This window comes from Gorilla gorilla, chromosome 10 (genome assembly GCF_029281585.2).
Source record: "Gorilla gorilla gorilla isolate KB3781 chromosome 10, NHGRI_mGorGor1-v2.1_pri, whole genome shotgun sequence".
Classification (NCBI taxonomy): Eukaryota; Metazoa; Chordata; class Mammalia; order Primates; family Hominidae; genus Gorilla; species Gorilla gorilla.
This window is the reverse complement of record NC_073234.2, coordinates 141,813,026-141,823,705: the sequence shown is the minus strand read 5'-3', so window position 1 is coordinate 141,823,705 and position 10,680 is coordinate 141,813,026. Positions and strand designations below refer to the sequence as shown.

At 43.8% G+C, this 10,680-nt stretch overlaps 1 long non-coding RNA gene across 1 annotated transcript; it reads right to left on the bottom strand.

Annotated features, from left to right (window-relative positions):
• Positions 1–429: 429 nt before the first annotated feature.
• On the bottom strand, positions 430–3,482 carry LOC109029123 (uncharacterized). The gene is made up of 3 exons (XR_002008144.3): positions 3,364–3,482; positions 1,854–3,275; positions 430–1,400 (listed from the first exon to the last, which is right to left on the bottom strand). It is a non-coding gene; the product is annotated as an uncharacterized lncRNA (long non-coding RNA).
• Positions 3,483–10,680: the final 7,198 nt, after the last annotated feature.

Here is a 10,680-nt window from a genome sequence, read left to right as displayed (position 1 = left end):
ATGGTCGGTCAAGCGATGGCGCTAAGTCCCACATGTGTTTGTGGACCATCCTATGCTGCAACATGATGGTATCTGGAGATGGGGCCTTTGGGAGGGAATTAGGTTTGGATGAGGTCAAGAGGTTGGGGCCATGATGAGGAGATTAGTGCCCTTATAAGAAGCAACAGCAGAAAGCTTGCTCTCTATCTCTCTTCACCGTGTGTGAATAGAGTGACAAGGTGGCCATCCACAAGCCAGGAAGAGAGCCCTCATCAGACATGGAATCGGCTAGCACCTTTATCTTGGACTTCCCAGCTCCAGAACAATGAGAAATACATTCCTTTGTTTTTTATGCCACCCAGTCTACGGCACATTGTGATATCATCCGAAGCTCACTAATATACCGGGTATACTTAATACGGTCATGTCAGGCAAACAGACTCACAGAAGGTAGGTAAATGGGGGGAATTTTATTTGGGGAACTGGTTACAGAGAGCTGAAATTCAGGCAAGATGATACAACACAGACGTTAATAACCACTGAAAGCCCTAGCACCACAGGGACAATGGGAAAAGATGGTTCTAGCTGAGCCCAGGAGCCGAAGACAATGGGAAGGACTTAGATCCCTGGAGGAGGGAGCATCCCCAGAACTGGAATCCAACTGGAAAGTGTCTAGGTAGGACTAGGCCCATAGAGGGAAGAACCGTCTGATGGGAGATGGGAACGGAGAAGACAGAGCCAGTGCCAGCAGCACTGTCTAAAGTAGAGAATGGGCTCAGCAATCCCCTGAATTCCCTCATCCTTCTCCCCACCAGTCACCCACCTTTGGCCAAACCTTCCCATATATCAGTGAGCAGAAGGGGCTGAGAAATTTAGCCTACAGGAGTCAAGACCTGTGGCACAGAAAAATCAGTAGAAAGGCAAGTAGTAAATCTGAAAAGAGTACAGTCATAACAGCCAAGTGTGTTTCATCCCTATGCCATTTTTATAGAGACAAAAGTCAAGATTTCGAGTACCTTCACGTTCCTTCGTCGACTCTTGTTTATGCCCCAAATGCCACAGAATGAGTATCACATATATACTCTGCTACATGAAAAGGAATTTATGGTCTCCATCCCTCACTTTCCTAACTACATTAAACACTTCTTAGGTTTCTCAGATGATTGGCTTCAGTGTGGAACAGATATGAGCAGAGAGCTGACTCTGGGACATCTCGGCTGAATTACATACTCTCTGGTGGGGAGGCAGAGCTGGGATCCAGGGAACATATGAAGACTCCATATGAGCATCTCCTAAACCCTCATCAGCCATGTCCATGTTCTCAGGTGAACCCCAGTGTTGACATCACTCCTTGGACTTACACAATCATCAACTTGTACCAGATGAATGCTCTTCTTCCATTGCAGACTTGATCTTAAGGACTGAAAAATACCAGATGCCCAGTATTAAAAACAGCCTAATATTCTCCCATTTCTCTTCCTATATGGAGGAGTCATAAGTTCTCTGGCTTTAAAGTTTTACAGAACCTTCAGTTTCACAGCTTCCATATGTAATAATTTGGTATATGGTTGCAAAAGAAAATATTAGCCTAAAGTGAGGCCAGAAAGATAGAAGAAAGGGAGCTAGAGTCTTACCTTCATTTTTTTTACATTATAAGACTATGAGAACATCTATTATATTCCCCAGGAAAATATGCATAATTTCACTTTTCTATATTCTTGACTAGACCTGATTTTTTTTAGGAGCAGCCCTTGAATAAACAGCAAACCTTACTGACTGAAAAATTCAAACTCCAACTGCTCACAGGCACCATAGAGAGAATGAGAATGAGAACACACACACGGGGTGTGGTTGGGGTTCATGTGAATTCTTACCTGTTTTTCTTTAATTTACATATTCCAATTTCCACTCTTTGTGACTTCCAGAAACAGAATGTTATCTGAGCCAATTATCTATGTGCATTTTCTCTTCATCTCTCTCCTGAGCCAAATTCTGATTTAATTTCCACCCATGGTGATATGCAGCCATGTCCGTAGGCCAGTTGGGCCCATCACATTTGAATGAATGTGATTAGACAGATGTGAGATGGCTCAATCCCAGATGCTTCCTCTAAGCGCTATTGTGGATGTGGAGAGAAACATTATTGGTTGTACTTTTAATATTCAGCAAATTGTCTCAAAATGGCCCCTAGGCACACATACGGTTCAGTAGCTGGCTAGCATTCCAATCTCACAGTAAGTGAAATTCTAACTTTAGTAATAAATTAACTTGGGAACTTTGGACATATCTCACAAAATCTGTGAGATATCTGACTATGTCATTTTACCAATATCCACACACAAGTCTAGAACAATCACAATGTACAAACCTAGAAATTTGGGACATCTGGTTTACCAGTTGCTCCGCCTCTAGCTCAGCTTTTGAAGATGCTCCTATTTACAATTAACGGACATGATTATTTCACGCAGATGGAAGGTCTTGCTGTTGGAGTTAAACACATTTGACTCAATCAATAGAGTTATTGTTCTGGGACCAAAATGTCTCTGACTCATAACCTTGCTTTTGCTCTTCCTATCAAATGAGTGTGATATTAATTTCTAGCCCTGCAGTGGTAGAATCCTCCCAGCAATATAAGAAGACGGAAGAAATAAGAACGTCAGTCAAGCACTCCCTTGACGTACCTTTTCATTTTACCAGTCACACCACAGCAGCAGAACAAATATTACAGGCTTGTGTAAAGTGCTATAACTAATCCAATAAATGACAAGAGCCTCCCGTCCTCAGTAATTCTCATTTAGGATGTGTTTCTTCTCTAATAGGTTTCCCTCCAAATGCTTTGTGTCATGAATTCACTACAGCAAAAACCTTTAAGAATCTGAAATTCACTGGAGCTATCCTGCATTTGCAGCCCAGAAATTACTGGCTTTAGCAGTCTTTGCTCCCTCGGTTTAATCTGAACATAAATACAGATATTTGCTTCAACAGTCGCTAAAGGAAAATTATAACACTGTCAAAACAAACTTGGAGAAGCTGCCTGAAAATGGTGTTCATTTCCCTTTTCTTTCAGCATTCTTCTTTGTTAGCACAACTCAGAGGAGTGCACCAGTAGAGTTACTACCTTTCTTCTTTCAATGACGGGGAAAGCCACCACCATCTGCCAAATTTTTTTTCTAAAAGCAAAACCCAAACAGAAAAGGTATTTGCTCTTAGCAAATAATCAAAATGCAGCAAATGGACTGTCCCAACATGGTTGCTTTGAGGGGGTCACCTCGCTGGTTGGCAGTGAAAACCAACTCCTGAAATAAAAAGAAAAATTCAAATGTGATAACCGGTCTTCAGATGTTATCACCTTTAACTCATAAGCACTGAAGGAGAGCTAACTACCTTGCACTTCTTGTCACCTTGGTGAGGCATTGCAGGTTCTAGGAAGAAACTGACGCCACTGAGGCCTGCTTTCTGAGAAAGAGACCAAAGGCCAGAAATGGAGCTAACAGGAAATAAAGACATATGGTTGTTGTTTCTCCCCTCCCTCCCCTCTCTTCCCCTCCCCTCCTCTCCCCTCTCTTTCCCTCCCCTCCCCTCTCTTTCCCTCCCTCCCCTCTCTTCCCCTCCCCTCCTGTTTCTTCCCACCCCCTCCCCTCTCTTCCCTTCCCCTCCCCTCTCCTCCCCTCCCGTCCCTCCCCCAATCCCCTCCCTCCCCTCTCTTCCCATTCCCTCCCCTCCCCTCCCTTCCTGCCTCCCCTCTCCTCCCCTCCCTCCCCTCTCTTCTTACTCCCTCCCCTCTCTTTCTCTCCCCTCCCCATCCCTTCCCTTTCCTTTTCTCTTTTCTTGTCTTTTCAAACTTTACATTCCATTCCACCTCTTTACAAGCTCCCATTAGCTTAAGGTCAGATAGAAGTTTGCATGCAAACATAGTAAAATAGGCTTCCATACAGCAAACAACTATCAAAAGGTCATGCTTTTTATTTTCACAGACGTAAAAGCCACCATTAACATTTGCAATGAGAGCAGTGAGATGTAACAGCAACAACTGCTACAATAAACCTAATAATCGCAAAGATTGCACCTAGTTTGTACCTTGTTATATCCCGGTGCAAGACAGTGACTGCTATAAAGCAGGTGATTGTTAAGTATTTTTTGAATGGATGGATGAACGAAATGTAATTTTGAACATTTTCCCCCCCTCTTCCCTTGGTACATATATATAGGTGCTATATTACCTCTTGACACCTCCGTGCCACCATCTTCTTCTAAGGCTGGGCGGTACATTTCCCTGATCTATTTGCCTCTGAGCCTACTGGTCAGAGCTTGGTTTAAGGGGAACTCAGGAGTGATTTGGTAGGCAGAAAGAAGCAGAAGACATCGACCCCTGGACACCATTCTGCCCGGGGGGTGGCTTCACCATCCTCTCCAGGAGCCTCCATGTGTGCTCATGGCAGCTTATGGAGCTTCTTCCTGAGGTTCTGCTTCTCTAGTGCTGCAAGAAGAGATCTGAAATCAACACCTTTGTCTGGGATCTTCCACTGAAGCCTTCAAAACCTCCCTCCCCCAACTCAACCCATACTGGTGTAAGATCTAACTCCTATATTTCTGTAAAACTTGTACTGACTCTCTTTTTCTGATCAAATCCAAATTAATGCTTAAAGATTACATGGATATATAATCTTTATATATATATATATATATATATATATATATATATATATATATATATGAGGCTTCATACATTGCATTTGAGTAAGATCTTGTCTCAAAAAAAAAAAAAAAGTAGAGAGATATCTGGAGGTGAACTCCACATTGGTCCAGAAACTCAAATATGCTACCAGGTATTTATATGTGTGTGTGTGTGTTTCTGTGTGTGTGTGTGTGTGTGTGTTTGCTGCATAGTTTTTATTTTATCAAAGTCACTTCCTTAAGAATTCTAACCATAAAATTCTTTCCTGGCTTCTGCTCCCTGGAATTAAATCTTGAGCAGTTTCTAAAAAGATAGTTGGAATTCGTATTGATTAAGGGGAAGAAAAGTACACTGGTGGTATATACCACAGGACAATCATTGGTAATAACCATGAATGATAGCTAGTGCATTACTCTAAATGTGTTTAGCTGCAAGTAGCTGACAAACTACTCAGCAAACATGTCCATGTTCTTTAAGGGTAGAGACATAAGGATTCTTGGCATTTATTCATTATGATATCTGGAGGTGGCCAGGCACAGTGGCTCACGCCTGTAATCCCAGCACTTTGGAAGGCCAAAGTTGGTGGATCATCTGAGCTCAGGAGTTCAAGACCAGCCTGGGCAACATGGTGAAACCCTGTCTCTACTAAAAATACAAAAATTATCTGGGCATGGTGGCACACACCTGTAGTCCCAGCTACTTAGGGGGCTGAGGTGGGAGGTTTGCTTGAGCCCGGGAGGCAGAGGTTGCAGTGAGCTGAGATTGTGCCACTGCACTCCAGCCTGGGTGACAGAGTGAGATCCTGTCTCAAAAAAAAAAAAAAAAATAGATATCTGGAGGTGGAGGTGAACTCTATATTGGTCCAGAAACTCAAATATGGTACCAGGGTTCCAGGCTCTTTCTGTCCTCCTGTACTCTAACCTCTGCACAGTGGTTTACTTAGAAGGTATGTACCTCATGGTAACATGATGGCTGCCACAGCACCAGACATCAGCTCTTTACACTGTGGCTCTAAATGTGGTGAAAGAAGAGGCTTCATACATTGCATTTGATTTTATCATGGAAAAAAACAACCTTCCAAGAATTCCCAGTGGGTCTCTCTTTGTCTCTCAGTGGCTAGAACTGGGACCCATGCCCCATCCCTAGCCCAAGCCTTGGCCCAGGGGAATAAAATGACATTAGTGTTTTCGATCGCTCATGACAGCTTCCCTGGGGCTGCCCATCCCTATGTGCATCTGGTAATGTCAGAAACAAAGTGGGGGATGTGTACTTCTGAAGCTTCACATGGCAAGCCAGATGGTTTTCAGTGTGGTGTAACTGAAACTTAAATAACACGTAAGAGCACAGTAATGAAGTGGTTCCTTTCAGATACACAGTGGGCTTTTCTGATTACCTTGAGTAGGTAGCCTCAGTCTGTTGTTGCTTCTGTGTCTGTAACATCAATCTGACACTTACTAACCTTTCTTTTTACCAAGAGGAAGCAGGACTCAGCCTCAAAGCAGTAAGCAGACAGAGAATCTAAGCAAAATGTTTTGCCTTTTTTACATTTATTCTATAATTGTCTTCTACTTACAGTAAGTGATCGCGGTTTTCCATTTGTAGTGCAGCTGTCATTTCCTTTTAAAATACATGTATCAGAGTTAAATAGGCATGTTTAAAGATAATTTTAAGTAAATAACATAAATATCATTATATATTATACTGTGGTAAATACTGCATTATGGCAAATATGACAAAAGTCATGAGCAGTGCATAAAATGCTGAAGATTAGTCAATTTTATCTTTAGGAAGAGTGAGAAAGAAAGCGTGAGAACAACAGGAACTTCCAGAATTCCCTAGAACCTACATGAGCAACATGAACACTGCATCTAGGTTAATTTCTCAGGAAAAATAATGCATGGAAATCTAAGCTCTTCGCATGGACTTTCTTCTCTGTGACACCACCGTGTTAGTCTGACGAAAATCCACAAGAAAATCCCCATTCGTAATAAATGTGCTTGTTAAAAGATATGTATTATTTCATCATTCTTTAAATGCTGTGTTGGCATTTCTCATTGGCATTCTAACTGGTGGTTGTTGCCACAATTACTTTTATTTCTGAAAATAAGCTGAGATATTCAAGGTCATGATTAACAATGTACTGATTCCTTGACTTTAAATTTGGTACTAAAATGACAGAGGAGTCCACAATCCTCTCTCTCTGTGTGTGTGTGTGTGTGTGTGTGTGTGTGTCATAGTGACTAAACCTCCATTGAACTAATTTATGCTAGGTAGCAGCAATACCCTCTAAAACTCTCTGTTTTGGTCTAAATAGTTCACATGTGCTCAGTATTATTAAAAAATGTCAATTCTGTTCACTGTATTATAACTGTGTTTGCCAAAATGTGGATCTTCCCCGTGGGGTATGTGCAGTGTGATTTTAGGTGGTCCCAGACAAAATGTTAGAACACAGAATCACAGAGTGATATGGTTTGGCTCTGTGTCCCCACCCAAATCTCATCTTGAATTGTACTCCCATAATTCCCGCATGCCGTGGGAGGGACCTGGTGGGAGATAATTTGAATCATGGGAACAGTTTCCCCCTTACTGTTCTCATGGTAGTGAATAAGTCTCACTAGATCTGATGGTTTTATCAGGGGCTTTCACTTTTGTGTCTTCCTCATTTTCTCTTGTCGCCGCCATGTAAGAAGTGCCTTTTGCCTCCCGCCATGATTCTGAGGCCACCCCAGCCATGTAGAACCATAAATCCGATTAAACCTCTTTTTCTTCCCAGTCTCGGGTAGTCTTTATCAGCAGCATAAAAATGGACTAATACACAGACTGAGATATTTTATTTCATTTTTAGTTATTTTTCAACCCTTCCCATTATAAAAAGGAAAACAATTTCATTTAAGGACAGAAAGCTTTACCATTTCTAACACTTGCTGTCTATTTTCAACCCAGAAAGGCCTGGCCTCAAGCCCAAAACCACAGGCAGGATTCAGATTCTAACCCAAAACACATGCATATATGTGTGTGTCACAGTAGCTTTTTGTGTCACTACAGCTAGCAGAATCCCCACCAATAACAACTTTAACAACATATGTTTAATTCCCCACATGAGGGGCAGCCTGCAGCAGGCAGCCCCAGGGTTTTCAGCAGCTGGAAGATGCCAAGAGTATCTGACTCTGTCTCTGCAATTCTGCTGGCCTTTCTCCAAGTGGCTATAAAATGGGCAAGTTCAGACATCAAACTCTGAGACATTGGCCTCCCAAACATGAAGCAAGATGGGTAGGGTCACTTCTCCCTTACCCCAGAAAAGGCTTTTTCCTGGAAAGACTGGCTTTATCTGAATGTTCTTACCCTGCTCTGACCTTACTTTTGTCTAAGGGTTCAGGACTCCAGCTTGTGCCCAACCATGGTCCAGTCACGGGCAAAGCGGGGAGGGGTCATGGTATTTCAGGCCACCTCTGACCCATGCCCCTGAGTGGTCAGGGCAGCAGTTTAGGCCCATTCCATCAGGACCCCTGGGTTGACAGAGATAAGAGAGACCCTTGGTTGAATACCAAGGGTCCACCCAGGTAGTATCTCCTGTCGCCGTTAGAAGCAAACTGAATCCATCCCAGAGAGCAGAGAAATGCTGTTGTCTAGGAACTTCCTCAGTGGCACGCTGTGAATCTGATATTGTCTTTAATATGAAAAGTGCAACAGCCATTCTCCAAGACAAAACATGGCTCATTCCTGCATCAACATAGCAACCTCCACCTCCCAGGTTCAAGTGATTCTCCTGCCTCAGCCTCCCAAGTAGCTGGGATTACAGGCACACACCACCACGCCCAGCTAATTTTTTGTATTTTTAGTAGAGATGGGGTTTCACCATATTGGTCAGGCTGGTCTCAAACTCCTGACCTTGTGATCCATCTGCCTCAGCCTCCCAAAGTGCTGTGATTACAAGTGTGAGCCACCACGCCCAGCCTGGCACACAAATCTTAACTGTAGGGTAGACATCTTCTTGTTATCCTTTTACCTAACTTAAGATTTCATGTTACCAAGAGAGACTAAGTTCTTCTGGGGGAGTAGACAAGTGCCTGGTAAGTTGGAGTATGAACAAGCATCAATTAATGCTACAGATTCCCTCTTTATGGAGTCTTATGTGTCTTTTACAAAGAAAATGCCAAGGAGGGCTCAAAAGTTCAGCTAAATCTCTTTAATGCTATTCAATTAAGGGAAACAAGACTATGTTTATTAATGCTTGAATTATCAAATTTTGTAAAAAAAAAAAATGATTTGTACTGTCATGTATAGTAGCCATGGTAACTCAAACAAGATTGACCAACATTGAAAAACAACCCTTTTAATAATTAGATAAGAATGAATCTCCATTAGCCGTTTGGGGCCATATTAATGGGGACCCGTTTGTATGTTTTTTGTGTGTTTATTTTCCTGTAAGAGGTTATAATGTTTGTGCTCCTTGTGCTTGCATATGCTGTTACTTCAGACTTGCTTACCAAGTGTTTGGTGCATGAACTTATAACTTGACCCTCTTAATTAACAGGGATTTAATATCTGGGGCACCTGACTCTATAGGCTGATGGCATGCTGGGCAACAACGAAATTGGTGATTTTAAGAGAAGTGTAGTCAGCTCATAGGCTGCCATTCCTGAGCACTGACTGTGCCTGCACTTGCCCTGAGATCACCACTACATTTGCCCATTTGCCATCAGAACCACCATGAGGTGGGCAGCCATGACCCCCCCACAGATGGGGTCTCTCTACATAGGAGGCATCACACTGGACTCAACCTTGCCATGGTCCCTCATCCTCCATCCTCCCTCTTCCCTGACCCACTGGTTCCCCCTTTTCCACCCTAAAAGACCAGTCAGGTCCCTGAGATCTCCACCCAGCATTGGGCCAGGTCCACCAGAGGCTGAAGCCAGTGTTTGTTCCTGTTTCTGGAATCAGGTTTCTTGGCCAGGTCTTGGAAGCTGAGGTCACACAGGCCTGGGACTGAGTACTCCTTTGGTTATGAAGGAGAGTGACTCAACTTCCCATGCCTCAGCCTTCTCATTTATAAAACGGGGATCACAAAGACCCCCTCTTCACAGGGTCCAGGAATCAGTGCTGCAGGTGAGGCCTTTCACAGAGCACAACACGACAGGCACCCTTGTGGATTGTGTGGGCAACGCCATTTTACTCCATGGCCCCAGAGCCTGGAGCTCTGCAGGGAGCAGCATTTCTGATTGGGCTTCTGCCATGGGCCTGCTACAGGTGACCCTCTTCCAAATGGCAGCTGTCTCTTGAGTCTCTTGGTTTACCCAACCTAGGAGAGAGGCGGGAGTGGCATATGTTTCAGGAAGATGGAGTCCTGGGGAGCAGGTGTGAGGGGTAGGCGGATGGCAGTGCACCTGGAGCCCAGGCCATGACACAGGTATGAGGGTAGGGGGATGGTGATGCACCTGGATCTGAGGCCATGACACAGGTGTGAGGGTAGGGGGATGGTGGTGCGCCTGGATCTGAGGCCATGACAGATGTCCCCTCAGGTGCTGCCTCCAGGACACAGACCCAGTATCTCCTGTCTTCTGTATTTTTCACAAGAGGCCAAAATTTGGAATTTTCATTTGCATATATGAGAGCATCTAATTTTGTTAAACCATGACTTTTTAAAGTTGTTTCTGGCCCGGGCTCAGTGGCTCATGCCTGTAATCCCAGCACTTGGCAGGCTGAGGCAGATGGATCATGTAAGGTCAGGAGTTCAAGACCAATCTGGCCAAAATGGTGAAACCTCGTCTCTACTAAAAATACAAAAAATTAACGGCGTGGTGGTGGGCGCCTGTAGTCCCAGCTACTCAGGAGGCTGAGGCAGGAGAATTGCTTGATCCCAGGGCGTGGAGGTTGCAGTGAGCCGAGGTCACGCTACTGCACTGCAGCCTAGGTGACAGAGCAAGACTCCGTCTCAAAAAACCAAAAAAAGTTGTTTCTGAACAGTTTGAACACAACAGGTCAGCATGCTGCATTCAGGCCTCTGTTCTCCTCCACACTGCAGTTCT